The sequence below is a fragment of the Hypomesus transpacificus genome, chromosome 12 (assembly GCF_021917145.1).
Source record: "Hypomesus transpacificus isolate Combined female chromosome 12, fHypTra1, whole genome shotgun sequence".
Lineage (NCBI taxonomy): Eukaryota > Metazoa > Chordata > Actinopteri > Osmeriformes > Osmeridae > Hypomesus > Hypomesus transpacificus.
This window is the reverse complement of record NC_061071.1, coordinates 10,631,620-10,649,779: the sequence shown is the minus strand read 5'-3', so window position 1 is coordinate 10,649,779 and position 18,160 is coordinate 10,631,620. Positions and strand designations below refer to the sequence as shown.

At 44.0% G+C, this 18,160-nt stretch overlaps 1 long non-coding RNA gene across 1 annotated transcript; it reads right to left on the bottom strand.

Annotated features, from left to right (window-relative positions):
• Positions 1-12,311: 12,311 nt before the first annotated feature.
• On the bottom strand, positions 12,312-17,075 carry LOC124474728. Its single transcript, XR_006956853.1, has 3 exons — positions 14,206-17,075; positions 13,405-13,455; positions 12,312-12,441 (listed from the first exon to the last, which is right to left on the bottom strand). It is a non-coding gene; the product is annotated as an uncharacterized LOC124474728 (long non-coding RNA).
• Between the last annotated feature and the right edge of the window lie 1,085 nt (positions 17,076-18,160).

Below are 18,160 nucleotides of genomic sequence, written 5' to 3'. Positions count from 1 at the left end.
TAACGTTAAAATTGGTAAAAGCATGATGGTAGTGTACTTTTTATATATTCACAGATAGTACACTTTTTCTTAGTATATTTAAAATGTACTATTGATACTTTTTTTTCACCTGGGGATACTGACACAGACTCTCTTCAACCACTCTCTGTACATCCCTCGGTCTGTTTTCTTATGTGCGTGTGCATGTTTTGTGTGTGTGTGTGTGTGCGTGTGTGTGTGAGTAAGTGTATGTGTGTGATGTGGAGGGAGATGAAAGACAAAGAGAGCATGTGTGTGTGTTTGCGATGTGTATGTGCCATTAAGCAGACTGTCATGTTTCACTCAACATGGCTGAAAACCTCTCTTCAAGTCTGAGCTGCCCTCCTCCCCAACACCAGCTAGGACTCTCTCTCTCTCTCTTTCTCCCTCCCTCTCTCCCTCTCTCCCACCCTCTCTCCAACCCTCCCCCCCCCCCCCCTCACCTCGCATTTACATTAACAATATATCTCCGTAAAATAGTGTGACCTAAATATCAACGCCGTTCAACAAACTATGGAGATTAAACGGTATATCGTTGATCTGTTTCTGGAAGGATCCGGCTCACTGGAACAGGCAATGTGCAACTTCAGATACAAGCTACCATTGAGCGGTACATGAACGTCATTTTTGTGCTCTTCCAAAGACCAAACGCTGGGTAGAATGTGTGTGTCGGAGGTAAATGACCGTCCGATCAAATGTGACTTCAGTCCTGGGGGGTTTCCAGTTAGAGCCTACTAGGAGCCTAACAGATGAGGACTGGGTCCTGATGGGATTCTCTAAACATTTACATTTAGTCATTTAGCAGACGCTCTTATCCAGAGCGACTTACAGTAAGTACAGGGACATTCCCCCCGAGGCAAGTAGGGTGAAGTGCCTTGCCCAAGGACACAACGTCATTTGGCTTAGCGGGGAATCGATCCGGCAACCTTCTGATTATTAGTCCGACTCCCTCACCGCTCAGCCATCTGACTCCCTAAACAAGCCTCCTCTCTTCGTTGGTGAAAATGTTATTCAAATAAATGTTCTTGACTTGCAGGGGCGAATCTAGGTTCCCACTTTTGGGGGGACTAAGCCTCTTGATAAAACCTATCATTTTTCCTGTGACCCAGCAAAACTAGGGGGTATGGGTTTCACCAGAAGACATTTATGAAAATATCATTTTAAATAGTGTCCTCTAGTGGGTCTTAGGAAGTGAAATTTAGATTAAAGATTAGATATATATATTTTTTTTTTTTTTGGGGGGGGGGCCATGTTGACTTGAATAACTCATGTTTGGAACAGAGATGAACACATATTCGAAAAACTACCGCTCTTAACCAAACCAACATCGACTAATGGGATCTGTGATACGTACGCTAGCCTCTGAACTACACCTCCGCTGGACATGGTCCATCCTGATAGGCCGGACGCTCATAGGAGCTACACGTCAGTCAGCAGAACCACTGTCACGACTGTCCAATCACCCTCGACTCAGTCGTCAGGGCGGTGTGTTTGAGACCAGGAACCCTTTACTACTCCAACATTGCTGCTACACTTGTTGCAAATGTTCTTAATTTTCTTTTTCAGAACGCTAAAACGCTACCGAGTCTCATGACGAAACAGTAGATCGGCCACCATAAACTGTGTTTCGTAAGCTTTAGCCAGCTAGCTGAGCCGTAGCCTGTTAGTCCAACTTTAGCCTGTTAGCTTGGCCTTAGCCTGTTCGTCTTGCTTTAGCCTGTTAACTTAGCCTCAGCCCATTAATCTAGCTTTAGCCTGACAGTGTTGCTTTAGCCTGTTAGCTACTAAGCTAGTCTGTTAGTCTCCGTTTGGCATTCCTCTTCAAAGGTAGCATGTGTGAGTCGCGCCCACGGGTCAAACTATGAGTCTCAAATGTGTTCCGGAACACAGCAGGAGAGGAGAGGATGGAGCTCCAATGTTTTAGCGGTTAGAGTCTCCATTAAATGGATCTCCTGTCTCAATCAGGGAGTCAATAAAGACCCAGTACAGTCCAACCCTTAGGGATGTGTGTGTGTGTGAAGGGGGGGGGGGGGGGGGGTTGAAGTGCTCTGACAGGTGAGTGATTGAGTGCTTTCATTTTCCCCCAGCATCAAGATGAGCCACAAACATACACATCCAGAGAGCAGAGGGAGAGAAGGAGAGAGAAAGAGAGGAGAGGGAGAGAGACAGGTGGATAGAGATAAGGAGGAAGAGAGAGAGGTATAGAGGGAGAAATACAAGGGGAGGGAGAGAGGGGAGGGAGGGAGAGGAGGGGACGTGTGGTTTTCTAAAGGATGTTGCTGAATGCTTAAATTAGCTCTAAATGTTTGGATTCCAGCCGGGAGCTCTGACTGAGGATTTACCAGAGGTAGGACCAGAACCATGAGTGTGTATTTCCATCTCCGTATGCATGGTCACGCAGTCACACACACACACCCGCACAAACACGCATCCGCACGCACACACATGCCCACACACGCACATACACACAAAAACTTGTATTCCACACACACATACCTGTCTGCACTCCGCATCAGTAGCTCCCCCTCACCTATAGACCCCACACAGCAACACAACCCTCCCTGCCCCGATCAGAGCTCCTGTACCCAGCCAGATGCCCTGACCAGCCAGCAGCCCTTCCCCTGGAAGGAGAGGGGGAGGAGACAGTCCTCACAGACAACACTGATGTTCCCGGACCGACAGCAGCGAGGGAAGAGGTCAGTCACCCATCCCCCCATTCCCCCTCCTCCCATCCCCCAGTCTCTGATAAAGGCCTCTCTCCTTCCTTCGCTCTCTCCCTCCATCTCACTCCATCTCTCCCCCCACTCCCTCCCTCCCTCTCTCTCTCTGCCTGGTGTGAGGGGCGTCTCATGTTACAGCTGTCTCTCAGTGTCATCGTTTAGACGGGAAGAGGGACAATGGCTGAGCGCCGGGGAGCGAGCTAGCCTTTCATGGCTGCCTGGAGGAGAAACAAGAGAAAGAGGCAGCAGTCTGAGGAGGAGGGCAGCCATTCTGCAGCCAGACAGCAGGAAACACCTCCATTTCAGCTCCCAGGAAGAGATGGACTAGAAAACAGCTTATCTCTTCTCTGAGAGAGAAGTGGAAAGAGAGAGAGAGAGGGGGGGGGGGAATAAAAGAGCGATTTGCACCCTCTTCATGCCCCCCTATTGTAACTTCTATAAGGAATTGTAAACAATGTGATTTATTCTTTACAGTCACACTTGTCATGGGGATTCAAAACAAACACAAAAAAGCCACACACAAACAGAGGAGGCGGTAGAACGTCTTCCCCAGCGGAGGAGTGTGAATCCTGGTTCTGGAAGAGAGGCAGAGCAGCCCGGATATTCTCACACCAGCGTAGATTACCTGAATCCCTGTCTCAGTAGAGGTGAGGCTCACTCCCTGACCTCGCTGGCTATAAACAGACGCACCAGTAATGGCTAATCCAATGGAGGATGGTGTATTTGGCTGCTCCGTTACAAGCCAAGCTTGTGTAAATACCCTGCCATGCTGAGAGGATGGCACAGCAAGACTATTTCCTCCTTGGGGACTCAAGTTGGAGTTCAAGTTAAACACTCATATTTAATGATCGGAAGTTTGAGCGAACGTGTTGACGCTTGCGTGAAAAGTATTTCGAACGTGCACATAACTCTCACGGCGCGGGTTAAATGTCAGGAGGGTGTTTTTCAGAGAAGGTGATCGTACACACAGGCCTGGGATGCGTCTGACTGCTGCAGCCCTGCAGAGCACATCCTCTCGTTTTTACACTCCTCACTTCTCCTTGTCATCTCTCGCAGCGCTCACTCAGAATTAAATATTGAAATTCTGGCGTGGTTGCAGCAGTCTTTGCCAGCGCAGCTAAAATGAAAAGGCTTTGTGGCAGCAGTGACCAGATTTTAAATGCTGGAGAGGATCAATACATAAAAGAAGGCTGCAGAGGCGCAATCTCACTGTGTGTGTGTGTGTGACTGTGTGTGTGAGTGTGGCTGGCCATACCCATGTTTGTGTGTGTGTTTGTGCCTCTGCAATTCTGTGTGTGCTCGAGTGTGTGTGCTCGAGTGTGTGTGTTTGTGAGCAGTCACCAAGGCCTCATCTTTCCCTGGTCCAGTATCTCTACAGTCACCCCTGAATCTCCGCAGCAAGACAACACAAACCACTTCATGTCCACATCTGTACGCCTCTCCCAGTGAGCATCCCCTGCATACCAGCTATCTGCTGTTTCAGCTTAGGAATGTAAAAGAGTCGATAAGCAACGAAAACCAAGCAGGCCAGGGGTAGACGCGTCCAGAAACCCGTCTCCATTATCACAGCGGGGGAGGCTGGAGAGAGCTGAGCGGCCGTGCGCCTGCTCACACAACGTGACAGCCCTTCTCAGAGGGACGGAGGGACGGAGGAGGAGGTGCGTGACGTGTTGGTCTCGCGGGGGTGGAGACGGAGGAGAGGATGCTAGCGAGGCCTGGACAGAAGCTCTCACTCTGTCTCTCTCCCTCCATCTCTCTCTCTTCATCGTCTGGACACAGAGAACCTCTGGACTTTGGTCACAGAGAGGAGACAGCTCACACTGTCTGACGGGTGCAGCTCAGCGGTTAGAGCGTTCGACTGCAGATCGAGAGATTGCAGGTTCAAATCCACCCCTGTGTGTTTCTGCAGCTTTTGGTTCTCATCAGCTTCTTTCGTGTCTGCGTGTTTGTACGTGAAGACACTGTGAAGGTAATAATGTAATGTCTCCGTCCCCCCCCCCCCAGAGTCGCTGCATCTCAGAGGGATAACACGTGGTTTTCTAGTGACTGTCCCCCACAACCACACCAAGGTCAGTAATATGCTAATTGTCAGTTGAAGAAGAACATGAAGATGATGCGAATAGTTTCTTAATAGCTACGAAGAGATAACATTTCTATGGATTTATGTGTTTATCTGTTCATGGATCTATCTGTGGCATACCAGACAAATCCTTTCTTCACAGGCAAATCAACCTTTTCTCCTTGCTGGGTAAGGATGGAAACGGCCCTCTAGGCAGACAGCACAACACACAAATAACCTTGAGTTTCATCAAGGAACATTCTCACAGCCAATGATAATAGACGCTGGTGGGACGACCAGCAAATAAGCAGCTAATCGTCCCCCGACTAACATCAGCACGCCAACAGAGGGGAACCTGTGATTAGCCTGAGCATGTGGCCATGTTGAGTCTACATGCTAGTTTCTACACGCCAAACGACTGTGAGGCCGTGATATGGGCTGTTAAGGTAAGCCACTATCCGCCTCGCGATTATCAGGTCAACCTAAAGTACAGTGTGACTAAAATAGCCCAGTAAAGCAAGGTGAAGTAGATCATCTTAGGACAAACTGAACAGCCAAGGACATTAACCTTCAAGACACAGTTGGCAGTTCCTGTGTATGCTGGTGACAGTAATAAAGCAGTTTTGTCTGCAGAGCTTGGCCACCAGGAGCAGTATTGCGAGGCAGGCCAGAGGCCGGGGTCAGGTCTTGTTGAAGCTTTGAAAACACCTATCATGCATAGTTGCAGAACCTCTGTTCTCAGTCCTTGAATGCAATTGGTAAGGGTGAGTGTGTGTGTGTGTGTATGCATGAGAGACAGAAGAGAGAGAGAGAGAGAGAGAGAGAGAGAGAGAGAGAGAGAGAGAGAGAGAGAGAGAGAGAGAGAGAGAGGGAGGGAGGGAGGGAGACTGTTTTTGTGTGCATGTGAGGCACCCATTGTGATGATTCAAAAATAATACAGCTCAAGTATGGCAGTTGGTTGACTCACTCAGTGGGAACACAAAACACAGTACTTCCCATCTACCATTGACAGCTGTATTCCTGCCCTTTCATAGAGCTGAGATTTCCTTGTGTCTAACTAGTCATTATTAACCATTACAGTGTACTCCCTGTTCAGAGACACAACATTGAGCGAGAAAGTCAATATCGCTCAGGTCGACTTAAGAGTAATAAATACGTCTTTCTCTCATGTACAACAACAACAATAGTATGCCTATCTCATTAATCTCATACTCGCTATAGAAGCAAATAAAAAGGGTCTCTGACTCTCATCTGTGATTATACGGTACAGATAAACTGTTCGCGTGACGGCAGTTATTTTACCGTAGACTGGATCATATCAGAGAGACAACAATAACACCAAAAAAACACCAGTCAGTCCCCCTTCTCTCCTCGATCTCCTCGACACCATTTTAACAGTGAAAGATTAAGCAGGGGCCCGGTGAATCGTACGCTCCAAACCTGTCCAAGTTTCGTTCGTTTCAGCAACCCCCAGACACCAGGCTCCTGAACCTAGCTTCAACTAATCAGCTTAGTCAATAGTTAGCATTTGGTGCGACATTTGTAGACATGCAAATAGGGCTTAACTATGTCTATCCTTAATTCCTGAATGTTCGAGTCAAGCGGAAGTCAGATCTTTTTTTTCTTTTTTGTTATCTCCTAGGGAGAAGTAAAACAGACATCTAAAAAAGAATAAAAGAAAGAGAACGAGAAAGAGAGCGAAAGAGAGAGGGCAAGAGAGAGAGCAAGAGAGCAAGACAGAGAGAGAAAGAGAGAAAGAGAGAAAGAGAGAGAGAGAGAGAGGGGAGGAACAAAAACAAAGTCTAACCCATGGTGTTTTTTTTCCTTTTCCTCCTGGCCAGGCACAGGGAGACATCTCTGATTTGAGAGTGCTTGAGGTAGCACAATGTGCCTTCAAACCAACATCACAAACAAGCCCTGACAGATTTGTTCTCTCTCTCTCTCTCCCCCCCTCTCTCTATCTCCCTCTCTCTCTCTCCCCCTCTCTCTATCTCTCTCTCTATCTCTCTCTCTCTCTCCCCCCCTCTCCATATCTCTCTCTCTCCCACTTTCTCTATCTCACCCTGTCTCTGTCCCTCTCTCTCTTTCTCTCCTACGTGCATTAAGGGGAAACACAACACACAAGTATATTAGAGCTTCTCTCTAGTCTCTCCGGTTGTGTGTTCAGCTGCAGAGCACACACGCACGCACACACAGAGGCAGGAAGGAGGAAACTAACAATAGACATTTGTGGAAAACTGGGAGAGACTGTTCCGTTTCAATCCACTGATAGCACTAATGGCTTCTTAGCGGCTCCATGAAATCAAGCAGCTGTCATGTGGAGGCATCAGCAGGGAGAGGATGTGTGGTGGGTCCCTGAAGGCCAGGGGCTCCACTGCATGTTCAGCTAAACATCTGCTCCTGAACACTCCTGCTTTGCAGCAATACATAGACAAACAAAGAGGTGGGAGGTGAAATGATTAGAATGTTCTATCTCAAGCACTCCCAAATGTTTTCTCTAAACAAAGCAGCCAGGATCACATTCTAGATTGGCCTGAGTGGCTCCAGTTGGGTGCTTTGGAGCAGAATCTTCATTCAAACCGACAGAAACTCAGTAGAGGGATTTCATTTCTTTAGTCAGGCTTATCTAATCTCAACTCTGACATATGAGGAACGTATGCTTATGATGACATACACCTACTTTAACAGGGCTACTGGTTATCAATACAAATGTGGTGCAAAAGGTATCTGGACTTTAAGGCAGATCTGATGTATCGTACTTTGTTATAAGAAATGAGCTTTGGGAGAATAAGACCACACTGGTAAACTCCACACCCTGGAAATGTAATCCTATGTGATCATGTTATTTAACACGTATGGCATGACAGGCAGTCCGCACCTCAAGGAAAAGCCGAGTCTGTTACAGTGAGACTATGTTTAACATAAACGCCAACAACTGGCAGAAAATGCACATATGAAACTGTTTACTTCTACTGCACAGTTTGATAAAAATGAAACAAGATTTGTATGAGCAATCCTACGGTAGATTATCAATCTGTATTAATCCAGCTATTATTCGTGTTAATTACATTAGGATGGTGTAAACCATGATAATATATCATATTCATGTCGTATATAGTCAATGCTATGTCTCTTAGTTAGATCCAATAGTTAAGACACAATAATAAATTGTTAAAAAAAAACATTGTCATATTCAAAGGCATATTCTGAAAATAAATAAGACAATTCGCCGATAGCTAGTGAAAAGTTTGTAAAAATATAAATCAAAAGGAAGTTTGCATTCCATTTACATCTGTCATATAGCCTACAGTTATAAAAACAAAATTATATAGTCTACGTCACTTCAGGGATATATTTACTGTGCCCGAACAATGTATATATGTATTTGACAAAATTATTCCATTAACTGCTACATTGAGACCATTTCCCTCCCCTCGGAATTGACATCAACAAATTGCTTCAATTGACAATCGTGCATTGGCTACATTTTTCTTAAACTTCATATGACGTCATGATAGTAGTCTAACATTTCTTTCCGAGGTAAACTTTCTGTAGCCTGTGTAGCCTAAAACATGGGATGCGTTTTCCTTCAAGAGTAAGGTGCTTGGGGAATTTAAATCAACCAAGATGGCGAAAGGCTTGTTGTTTGGAAGGGCAGAAAAATGGAGGATATTGTAATGTACACAAAGGGATAAATTTCAACAACTCGACCAAGCAGCAGCTGCTCCTCGTTTGAGGAAGCAACAAAGATGTCGCGCGGACCAGTTGTAAAGAAGCCTCGAACTCGGCGGAAAATACCCCACCGCTCAAAAGTGTTTGACCAATTCCATACACAATCTGTTGAAAAGGAAGAAGAGTGTATTTGTCCTTACTAATTATTTTATTTTCGCATTGAGGAACTATTAGCTGGCTGGATTTTGCCCTGTCTGTAAACGGACAGCTAAGTAGACCAAAGGTAGCTGTGTGTTTCCCACCTTCATTGACTCCCACAATATTGTGTCTTTACGATTCCGGTCAAAAATTAATAACCGGATACAACAGCGCTTTATAACAGCAGTATTTCACCACAAAGTTAACAATCTGAACTTGATACAACTGTTTATTTTGAGGCATAACTGTTCAATTTAACAGCACAAGAGAGGACACAAAGACGGTTCCGACTATCAGGTCACCACTGGCATGATCCGAAGAACGACAAGCACTTCGCTTTTTAATCTAGCAAAACTTTGTATTATTCCACAATCGTAGAGTATATAAACAGCATGGTTGCTTGGATTATCACTCTAACTGTGATAACTTTCTATCAATCTGCAATTGACGATTGAGGGACACACGCAGAAGGCAACGAAACTACAGATCGCACTCGAAAGAAATCAAGCCAGCTACACACACATCGCTTGTTCTATGATATAACAGAACGTCTTTACCCGACCTCGAAATAAACAGACACCTACCTTTACTTTCGACACTTCTACTTATTTCCAACTGGATTTTAGTTCAAGTAATACTTCGGAGAGCCTTCTGGTCTCTTTTCCTTAGCGATTTCGTTTTGGTAGAGGTCGGTAAGAGATGATAAAGAAGGGAATTGGGCAGTAATTGAGTCGCGGTGTGAGTGAGTGTGTGTGTTAGTTACTAAGAGCAGATTGAAGCGGACTCTTCTCAAGGTTTATTCAGCTCCACTTCAAGGAACCTAAGTGACGTCAGCCTACAAGCTGCCACAAAGAAAACTTAAATCTGTGCCTAATATATGATATTACAGCACATGGAAAAATGCCAAATAGTTTAAATTAGACTTGAGTCAATATGTATACAGTGAGTATAACTCAGTAGAAGTCATGTAGCGTGAGTAAAACCAAAACAAACAGAATCATCCTCTTTTAACTATACTGTATTTGGGGAGATAGTTGCCCTAATATATCTATATTTAGTAATAACTCTAACGGACATGTTCTTGTCCCAGAAACCTGTTGTTCTAAAATTAGAATGATTCGATTTAGATATGTTTCTTAAATAAACTCATTATTTTAGTGTCTCTTGTTGGTTTAGGTTATTATTTAGATCCCAAATCCCAGATAAGGATGAATAAATGTATACATGTTTTCTGCATGTAATTAATTAATCTTTTTCTGATTTTTCTTTTTTTTGGGACTGCCAAGCTTTCTGGATTGTGGTTCCTTAAAAATACTTCCTTTTACATGTTAAAACAAACAACTAAAATGTTGAGTGTGAGTTATAAAAGTTTATCATCTTCAAATATTTTGACACATGTGCAACTCCTGCAGAATTTCATTAGAGTTGTGATAGAACAAGCAAAACTGTAATCTCTCTATATGTTTGTGTGCCCCCAGAGAGTATTGTGATCAAAGGGTCCTCAACCCATCCATATCATTGAAATGAAGGCACTTACAGCAAGAACCAAAAGCCCTTGGGTTTCTATTACAATGCATTAGCCTCCCCCCTCCTAAAAAACAGAAAAGAAAAAAAAGAATACAGCATAAATAATCAGGATAGTAGAGACAGATCTCTCTCTAAGCTAGAGATCAATACACTGCCTGGCTAAGTCGCCATCTGTGTCTAATTCTATCTTGTATTCTACCTCCTTCTCTGGAAACACAATCAGCAACAGGCTGAACACAGGATCCATGACCCAGACTGGGCTCTAGACATGGCTGCAGATTATTGTCATTCAACTGGAAAACAACAAGGGGGCAGGGTGTGTGTGTATGTGGTGTGTGTGGGTGTGTGTGTGGTGTATGTGTGTATGTGTGTGTGTGTGGTGTGTATGTGTGGTGTGTGTGAGAGAGAGAGACAGAGAGGGGGTTGAACATGGACTGGACAACTGTTTGCCCGCCCCACCCTTGAAAAGATAACCAGTCCAAAGATGAGCTTGCTGAGTGTAGGACTGCCCTGCTAACTGCTGTCTGGACAGTTGACTAATCATAGTTTTATTCTGTATGCTTCATGAAGGGTTATTACAGGACTTATGAACTTATAGTCACAGCCTGACAGACCACCGATGATTGAGTAATAAACCAATATTACTCACTGGTAAATCCATACAAGTGCCTCATAAAGAAGGTTATTTATGTATATACTGTACTGTATGTTTTCTTGTTTTGTTATGTTATTTATTTCACTGTAGGCATTTAATAAAAATGTGATTACAAATTAAAAGGACAAATCATGTTGGTTGATGGGTGCATTATCTCTGAACAACACTAGGCCTTTAAGTAACCGATATATTTAAATTATGCATACATATTATCTCTCAAGGCTGCAAACGTATATATATATTTCTTAAGTCATAGAAACATAGCTTTCCCAGTGTTTTTCAGACACCAGTCCTTGTTCAGCTGTCTGGTGCGTAAAAAGGCATTTTATACAAGCTTGTTCTCCATGTTCTTTGGACATTGATTTTTCTTCATCCCCCCCTTCCATTACCCAACAGGTTCCTGTCCTCTCTCTTCCTGTCCCTCCCTCCTTCTGCCCTCTCTCCTCCTGCCCTCTCTCTTCCTGTCCTCTCTCTTCCTGTCCTCTCTCTTCCTGTCCTCTCTCTTCCAGTCCTCTCTTCCTGTCCCTCTCTCTTCCTGTCCTCTCTCTTCCTGTCCTCTCTCTTCCAGTCCTCTCTTCCTGTCCCTCTCTCTTCCTGTCCTCTCTCTTCCTGTCCTCTCTCTTCCAGTCCTCTCTTCCTGTCCCTCTCTCTTCCTGTCCTCTCTCTTCCTGTCCTCTCTCTTCCAGTCCTCTCTTCCTGTCCCTCTCTCTTCCTGTCCTCTCTCTTCCTGTCCTCTGTTCCTGTCCTCTCTCCCTCAGTCCTCTCCATTCCTGTCCCTCTCTCCTCCTGTCCTCTCTTCCTGTCCTCTCTCTTCCTGTCCTCTCTCTTCCTGTCCTCTCTCTTCCTGTCCTCTCTCTTCCTGTCCTCTCTCCCTCAGTCCTCTCTCTCCCTCAGTCCTCTCTCTTCCTGTCCTCTCTCTTCCTGTCCTCTCTTCCTGTCCTCTCTCCCTCAGTCCTCTCTCTTCCTGTCCCTCTCTCCTCCTGTCCTCTCTTCCTGTCCTCTCTCTTCCTGTCCTCTCTCTTCCTCTTTTTATGATGTGGCTGAGAGCAGAGCCAGTGTCTTCACCCTCCCCCAGCAGGACCAGAGATGAGCCAGGAGAGAAAACTGTGTCTGTGTTTGTCATCCAGTAACAGGAGGGATGACTGTGGTTGTGTTTGTCATCCAGTAACAGGAGGGATGACTGAAGCTGTGTTTGTCATCCAGTAACAGTGAGGCGCAGGGATTTTTAATTGTGTTGGAGAATCTTCATTAAAGAGAGCGCATGGGGGCGAGTTAAAAAAAAGCGGGGGTGGGTTGAGGTGGGGGGGAGGTGCTGGTGTGTGTGTGAGGGGGGTTGTGTGTGTGACAGGGGGATGCTGGTTGTGTGTGTGGGGTGTGTGTGTGTGTGTGGGGGGGGTGTGTGTGTGTGGTGTGTGTGTGCTCTTAGCAGTGTCATTAAATGAAGAAGGCACTTGCAGCCAGACCCTCTTTGCATGCACAGCGAGAGTGGCGGCCGTACCTTGGTCATTTGTAACATAATAAGTGCCTCCACAATGACTGCAACACCAACACGCCCGCCACAGGGAACACAGGAGGGGGGAAACACAGTCCATCTAAAAAGGATTTTTTAAGAGTCTTGATTAGAAAGTATAATGAGACCCTAAGAACTGGTAAAAAGAAGATATCCCCCGAGACTGATGGAAAACAAATTAATGTGGTGATTTGGATTTAATTATTATTTTCTATTAGTCCACGGCAAGACAAGGGCAGCCATCAGTACAGGGAGCCGTGCTTGCATTTATTGATTTTTTGACACATTCAGGGAAAACAGATTCATCTATCCCCACACAAGCAGTAACAACACGTCGACCTTCCAGCATCTCTGAGACCTTTCATTTGAGCTCACATTTCAGTTACAGACTAAAATAGGCTTCTCACAGAAAAAGAAAACTGGCCTTAGGTTGTCTCTTAATATAATTGAATTAAAATCCGCTCTTGTAATGCCCTATAAAGTACCAACTGAACAGCAAATTCTTCAATTAGGATTAAGATAAAGACTATTCCTCTGACGTTATATTTGGTCATTCTGTGATTATCTTTGTGAAATTATTACATTAAGCTATTATGTACAAATCTTCATCTGAGGCATGTCTTATGTCATCTCTACAAAATTACACTGGATAAGATAGGACGGATACTCTAAGCAACAATTCACAAAGTCAATTAATTGCACTGCCTGCAATTCTAACACCAGGGACCAATTGCCTACAATTATACACTATGAGTGCTACATTACTATAACCAATACATTTAGATGCCTTGACACTCTGCAATTAAGGCAAGATGAACTTAGCTATTGATCACTGTCGTCCATCCCTGGCTGAAAGAAATGTGTAATAAATATGGCCGCCAGTGTTCCCCTCCCCTGTTCCTGAATGGCCCACAGAAGTGGAGCCAGCCTAAGTGGCTCATGGGAATTCATTGTGACAGTGAAGAATGTATTGACCTTTGACCTCAGCACAAGGCCATCTACAGGAGGCGGGTCAGAGGATGTTAGAGGAGAGATGCCTTTGTACCTTAAGTGTTTTTGGACCCAGCAAGCACTTTTTAGTCGTCCGTCACAATGCCTGTGGAGAATATATAGAGTGAGTTTGGTCATGATGCAAACATGCAGTGGTCAGAGTAATACAGTAGTTATCTGCTGCCTCATGGAAGGAATTATTATTGTAGTTTCTTCCTGTGAAGGGTAAGCCCAAGAGAACAAATAATCATCATTTAAGAATCCTTACAAAGTGTAAGCATGTGAATTTACAAAAGCAGTACATTCTAAGTGGACTTTCATTTGTGTAGAAAATGACAAATGAAGATATATTAAGCTCTCATTTAAAACATTTAAATTATATTTAAGTATACTATTTTTCCACTTGTGAGTGTTAATGCAGGGCAAGATGGATAGAGAAGTTAAGCTGTTTGTTGCATGATGTAATAGCCAGAAAGGAGAAATCATGTAATCATGGTAGCAGAGTTGTAGTGAATGATTCACTGATGAGACACTCAAAGACACAGGCAGAAAGATAGTGCAAGAGAGGGGGAAAGAGAACTAGGAGATAGATAATGCTAGTGTTTGTGTGTGTGTGTGTGTGTGTTTGAGTGCAAGAAAGAGGGAGAAAGAGAGAGGGAGAGGAGCAAGAAAACATATTGTCGCACTTCTTTTTCTGGGAAAGCAGAGTCATTAAATTGGCAAGCCGGGAAAGTATAGAAGCCAGACCCTGAGCCGAGAGTGAAACATCTCCTCAGAGGATGAGATCACAGCTCGTCACCATGACCTCCACTGAGACAAGCGCCCAAGAAGACAAAACAGACAAACACATCTTTACCCCGATCAAAGGTAGACAGCATGGCAGAAGATCCTCCATTTGTCAAACTTGTTCCTGACAGACTGGCCAAGAAAAGACAGATGTGTGTAGAAGACTATGTCTATACTAACCGATGCAAATCACAGGCCATTGTCCATATGACATACACTTAGCATGTTGAGAAGACAACTGGGGGATAATAATTGTTGGCCAATGCTCGCATGTGCATTGTTCTCACTGAGGGAAGAGGAACTTGTCCATTGAGGCAACATTAGCAAGATTGAAATGGAGAGAGAGCTGGCTGAGTATGGATTGAATACTCTGAGAGGGATAGTGAAACTAAATCTATGAGGACAACTAGAGTTCTGGATCTTGGCAGATAAAACACATAGTAATATGTCACCGGATGGTTAGGGGGGTCTTTAAACTACAGAAACATTCTTCCAAGATTGGCTTTCACTTTCAGTGCCCGCCAACATATGTTAGGTTAATTTAATTTGATGGTCGGTTCATATGGTTTTAAACTTTTGTTTTTTTTCAAGAAAAGTGTTTGCCTGAAGCATTTTTTTCCTTCAGGTAATCACCACTATGCCGCCAAGCACACAGGAAGACATTGACACAAGTTGATAACATTAAGATTGGCTTAGGGCATTCTTTAGGACAAAGACTGTCTTTTGTTATGTAAAGTGGTTCCGGTGTGTGGGGGCCAAACTCTTGTAGAATAAATACCGCGCAGCTATGACATCTATTTCAATTATTCAAACAGTACAGCACCTCCGTTTAAGACATCTTTAGTACAATACATCTGTGCAGTTAGAATTCAGTGCTCTCCTCGATGGTCGTTTTTCTGCCTTTTTGACAGCTCCCCTTCTTGATGTAAAATGACACATAATTTACGGCTGGTGGATCCACAAGTCTCCCTCAACTGTGAGTTTTTGTCATTGTTTCTAAAGCAGTGTTACACAGTCTTTTGTGTCAGCCTGTCTTAGTGCTTGTGCAAATTGGGCCTGTTTTAATTCAAAGTGGCAGGTCGCTGCTTCCACAGGCAGAGCTGAAGCGTTCTAGACGGCCCCTCTGTGATGCCTGGTCAGAAATAGGCCACCACAGCACCCAGTAATGATCACCACGGTGACATCACCGCTCTCGAAATGTACGCTCTCCTTTTTCCTGCGAGCTCAAGTGAACAAAGAGGAGCAGGGAGGGTCTGAGTGGGAGAGGCAGATGTCAGGAGACGAGGGCATATGGGTTTCAGCAAAACGAACACAAACAAACGTTTCAGCTTGGAGACTCACGCCAACTCAAACTTGATTAGAGGTGAAGAGCTAATGTTTCACAAGTGCCCCTGGTGAGATTTCACCTGACAAGATACAAGGTTGTAAAGATACAACGGCTGGAAGTGAAAAGTTGTTTTAAAAAACAGCACAGCTAATCGTGATTAAGCAGATCTTCTCAGATCTTTATCTACATTCTTGATGAAGGATTGGCTTCAAGCAAGCAAACAAAAAAAAGGAATCAAATAAGGTTCTGGTGAACTGAAACACTGTCGACACATGCCGACGACCTCTGTGTTCTGGACTGTGCCCCTTCAAGATGTGGTCCCAAGTGTTAACACATGTGTCTGTGGTTCAGACATTTTCCTGACTGATCTGTAAGTGTGTCTGAAGCAGGTCTGTTAACTCTGTTCAAGTTTGCTGCAGCAAGGTAACACGGTTGGTCTTATTAAACAATTTAATATTAAAGGACTATCTCTCTGTTCAATAGAATACCTGGGAATTCAAGTAAGCTGCTCAAACTACTTTGCCCAAATCACAAGTAACCTCATCTCATTTCCTGTATCCTCAAGGATAGCGTTTCAAGAATTCCACTCATGTGATTCACACCAGTTTCAAACCAGGAAATAAAAAAATTCTCCTAGAATTCCTTGTTTTTGTGCTCCTTTCTCCAAGGTTAGACTTAAGGCATCCGTTCCGTGCGCTGGGGACTCTTCCATGGTATTGTCTTCTCCACTGATAAATTAACCTTTGTAGTATATTCATGTGTCTTTGGGAACTGAAAAGGGAAATAGTTTTTTCGGGTCCCAGAGAAACCGTGGGAAAATACGGGGCTGTGGAATAGGAAAAGCAGAAATGTCCCAGGGCATTCCTGTGTGATTACACATAGCTGGAGAAATCCAGACATTCTTGGAAAACGTTCAGTGTCTTTAGAACTCTTTCCATCGCCAAGCCCGATACAAAGTCTACTCTAAAAGTCATAGGCACAGTTGTTTACAGTTGCTAACACGACACGTTTCCTCATGCTCGAGGAGGAACTAGCTCGGCCGTTCATTCACAGACTACGGGTTCACACGCGAGGTGGAAAACTCCATCTTGACGTCTTCGTGTCGGCAAGATTTCTATTCTATTTTGAAAGAGATGGTACCCCCTGATGGACAATGTCACTCCCTGTTCCCTGTTAAACATTCTGAGAAGCAGTTCTCAGGAACGCTCCTTTGTTGTCCAATCAGCACAATTGGGGGAGGAGAGTGCAGTGAATAGAGACATCGGCCTCCGAGACCTGTAATGGTTTCAGACTACTTTTCATTTGTGATGGATCCAGTGAAGAGAAACGTCCACATCGTGCCCGACAGAATGAACAGTTTCACTTGTCTTTCAGCAATCACGCTTTCTCAGGTTATCGTGTCTCCAGAACATTTCAATCTCCAGAGAAGCCAAACAGAGAATGATCCACCAGCCATCGCCCCCCAGCAACGCTTCCCAGGTCACGAGGTGTCCTTTTTGTCAGCAATTAATCAGTGGCACAACACACTCTCTCCTTCACCTCTCGTTCGCCTTCGCTGGATATACGCCTGCCGGCGGCCCCACTATGTCCATGGGGTTAATAAGGCCTGTCTCAGCCAGCCCATGTGTGAGCTGTGTTGAGCAAGCACGATGAGTATCTTGTTGACCTTGCACTGTAGACTACAAATCCAGTTGTTGTTCTACACCTATGTTCACCCTTTGAGACGAAAGTGATTTCTGAACCGCATAGGTGTAATGCGTTAAAATCATGAAATCGCACCACACGGCACACAGCTTTGTACATTTCATTAATATAAAGTTATATTGGTATTATAAGGCTACAAAAAGGTATCACACTTTAAAATTGTCAATGTGCCACAGGGAAAAAGTGATGACTTGTTAATTTGTTGTGTTCAAATATGCAGAATTGGCTGAAATACTGCCAAGATTCTTTTTATTTACCGTGATTGAAGAAAAAGCGCACCATATGAATTGTATTATAAATACACAAAACAAATATTAAGCATGAAAGCGTAGGAAGCTAATATCCTTCCTCTTATTACTTTAAACAGGATTTACTGTCATTACAGGGTCAAAAAATACTTTTATATCAATGATTGAAATTAATCTAATTAGTGCTGTTGGCAATGGCTTTAATTACCTCTCTGCCAACACAAACATGAAGCTCCATAATGCAAATAATGGAAGAGCACGATCTGTTTTCCTAAGTGCTCGTGCAAAGTGTGAAGTACTGCGCCCTCTAGCGACCTGTCTATGAACAACCGGACAATGCAATGGGTTTTTCCAGTCTTGGGTACATTGGAGTCATTTAATTGATCACATTAATGTAGTCTTTAAGTTATTGTGTTTATTTCATTTTAATTTAAATTATTTCTGAAAGCATTTTTAATTTACTGTTGTTTTTGTTCTCGTGCCTAAGACTTTTGCACAGTACAGTGTTTTTCATGGTGATCCAAATCACCAAATCACCTTTAACACCATGTCATCCTCTTCATCGTGATCATCATTTTCTACACATACATTTTCTCAACGTCTTCTTAAATTAAATCGCCAATAAGCTTGTTAACTGATCAACCTCCACTGGTCCATATGTAAGAGGCGGGTTCAAGGTGGCTAACACAAATGTTATTGGCTAGAGCAAATGCCAATAACGTAACCTTTTACGTATTTCCTTTTGG